The sequence below is a fragment of the Pseudophryne corroboree genome, chromosome 6 (genome assembly GCF_028390025.1).
Source record: "Pseudophryne corroboree isolate aPseCor3 chromosome 6, aPseCor3.hap2, whole genome shotgun sequence".
Taxonomy (NCBI): Eukaryota; Metazoa; Chordata; class Amphibia; order Anura; family Myobatrachidae; genus Pseudophryne; species Pseudophryne corroboree.
Window position 1 is genome coordinate 520367496 of NC_086449.1, and position 3292 is coordinate 520370787.

At 33.6% G+C, this 3292-nt stretch overlaps 1 long non-coding RNA gene across 1 annotated transcript; it reads right to left on the minus strand.

The window, feature by feature from the left end:
• Nucleotides 1–1561: 1561 nt before the first annotated feature.
• LOC134935404 (uncharacterized) lies at nucleotides 1562–3074 on the minus strand. Its single transcript, XR_010180115.1, has 3 exons — nucleotides 3001–3074; nucleotides 2776–2887; nucleotides 1562–2439 (listed from the first exon to the last, which is right to left on the minus strand). It is a non-coding gene; the product is annotated as an uncharacterized LOC134935404 (long non-coding RNA).
• Between the last annotated feature and the right edge of the window lie 218 nt (nucleotides 3075–3292).

Below are 3292 nucleotides of genomic sequence, written 5' to 3' on the forward strand. Positions count from 1 at the left end.
TTTGCTTCATTTGATCCTTTTTTGTGGAATACAGAAAACACTTAAATAATATAAGTGTGATGTTTAAAAGAAGATATATCTTTTAAACTGAGGTATTTTCCTAAGAAAACACTTAATCCAAGTGTAATGTTTAGAATACTACATTTTCTAAACTGAGAGTTCCCTAGAAAACACTTATTACTATAAGTGTGATGCTTTAAAGAGTAAATCTTTTAAGCTATGGTTTATATTGACTTTTATTTTTGATACTGCGCAGTATAAGTAAAGGTGCAGCACCGAAGGATTTCGCAAAGTGAATTGATCAATCACACGTGAAGGGACAGCACAGTAAATTGTCAGTACTAGGGAAGGAATAATAGGCACTTATTGGTGCAATTTGTGTAAGGGGCAAACTTCCCAGAGGAAGGGAAGTGTTGACTAATGAGGGAGATTTGAAGTAAACAACAAACACTGGATTGAAAAACGAGGTTTTACTGACACTGATAAGAATTTGGCAGACTGTTTCAGGGGCATATTGTTTAATACATCACCTGTATTAATAAGTAGTTAAAAGCGTATACACATGTCAACAGAAGACATATACTCAGAGTTTTTGTGTGTGGCAGTCATAGAAAAGAAAGGGCAGGGCCCTTTTATATTGAGAGCTATTTCATTTTGTGCTGATCCAGGAGTGTGGAGAAACACTACAGACTCAGTAGAAAGTGTTTATATATTGATGGAGTGTCACTTTATTCCAAAACCAAGTGATATCGGCAAAGAGTGGTTGGGTTTCCTAGCTAGTTCAGGAAATCAAGCACATAGCTGTATATCCCACGATCCTTTACATCCTGGATATTGATACTTGGAAAGTACCTAAGTGTTAATGTTACCTAAGGTTAATATACTTGAGTGTTAAAAATACTTAATGGTTTAGTTGTACCCAACCCCCAGAATAATTTTTTTATGTCATCCACAAGAACAGTGGATCCAAATTGTTCCCTGGTTTATACAAAAGTATCTGGATGGAAATGTACAAATAGAGATTGTCAAAATTGTAATGTTCCTAGGTCTGAAAAATGCAGACCTAATAAATCTGGGGTACTGCCCACAGTACGTAGTACTAGAAGTACTAGAAGCGGTAATAAGGGAAAGTTAAGGGTTACTCCCTATAAGCAAGGTTCCTGGAAATGTGAATGTGATAAGCAAAGAGAAAGGAACAACAGGCAAAGAAATCATACAGCTACAGCCTGTTTATGTTGTAAATCCCTTAGGGAAGCCACAAAAGCTGATTGTATGTGGACAAAGTCCCAGTGTGTAAATCCAAAATATTACAAAATCTGAATAGATAATTGATATATCACAGTTTATCGTAATAGTAACATTATCAATTATAATCTGTTATTCTATGTGCTCTGTAAATATACAGGCTGGGGATGGGATGTAAGGTAACAATTCACCTGTTAGTTCTACGTGACTAATGACATGCGGATGTACATATGTTTATGACTACAGAATATGGATAATATAACAGTAAGCAAAAATTGCATTAGAAAAATAATTGTCATTTTATTCCTGAATGCCTTAGAAGGTTTTAAAGATAATTAGAAAACAGTAAGTTTCATAGAACATGCTACTGCAAAGTATATTAATGGGTAACTACGCATAATTATGCAGATTTATGTACTTCCATAAAGTCATTTTTCATATATGCAATGTGTATTTTAGTGTTGGTTTAGAGAAACATTCTCAGCTGTCAGGTAGCTGAAGATAGTAAGCATAGTGCTGACAGTGTGTTGCTATTATTTAAAAATACTAAAATTTTTGTGATGCAGGGGAAAATGAGTTGGACATTGCAGCTCCAAACATATTAATTGAGAACATTGCATACCATGGTGCCAGTCAAATGTGTTGGGAATTTAAACAAGTCACCAGGTATGAGGGAATAGAATCATGCTGCACTCTTTGAGTAAATACATGTGTGATGTATGATATATATATATATATATATATATATATATAAAACAGATACTCTCCCTTTTGCGCTATTAAACAGAAAGTGAGAAAGGATTGGGGTTGGGCTGCCAAATTCCACTAAGTCCCTTGTTAGGAGGGACTAAAAAGATACAAATATGTGCCAGTAGATGAATGGGCGCACTTGGGTTGTTTTTCCACCCAATATTCAATGGGGAAAAACAGCAGTCTCCCTAAGATATTTACTCCTAATTCGTGAGCATAAAACCACATTTAACATGTTCCATGTAAAAATGTATTACAACATAAAAGCAATGATACAAAACGGTATAGTATCTCTTCTTGCAGATAACACCATATAGTACAGAGGACCAGTTGAAATAACTTTGATAGATTCCTCCTTCTCCTTTGACAATTCGGAGATTTGATGTTTATGAACAAATAACCCGACGTGTTTCGTCTTACTCTAAGACTTCATCAGGGGTATGTCTAAAAATATATATAAAATATTATATCAGAATATTATCCTGATTAAAACAATAATATGAGGGAACATGTCAATAAAAGAGGAAAAATGCAAGACAGAACTTAAAACATGTCAAAATAAACAAATATATATATATATATATATAAATATGTGAGGAAAAAATATACATACACATATGGTATAACATACAAGGAGGATGATCTTAAAATACACCCATGGAAAACAATTATGTGATACAATCTCAGAACAAAGAATTCACAATTATACCAAAGAGAAAGAAAAAGACACATAAAGAGGAGTTCATCATCACAAGAACATAATAATTACATATGGCATACCTCTAGTGCTTGATAAATACTGCTAGTGCATCAATGAAATGGCAATTACGTATTCTGGATACTTGAAAAAACCACACACCGGTGGGGTACACAGGTGAAAGTTAGATTAAGCCTAATTGGGGAAATATACGTTTTTAGTACTAACAACAATTAATAACATATTCTGCATAATACTGGGCTCAATAATAACAAATAAATGAATATATCTGTACATTGAACACATACCTTATGGTTAAGTGCTTGAATAACAAGTTCAAACGCATAGGCCTGAACGCAAGTTCATATAGGTATGTGACCTATCAAAAATTATTAATATTCACTAATTAGAGATATATAATGTAACAGCCTTTATATAAATTGGTTAATGTGCTAGTAGATTGAAACACATACCTTATGATTCAGGGATTTGGATAACAAGTTCAAATACACAGGTCTACCACAATTTCATATGCGTGTGTAAACTGGTAAATTAGAGGAATATGATTCTTGAGACAGAGAACTTGCTCATAACAGGTGT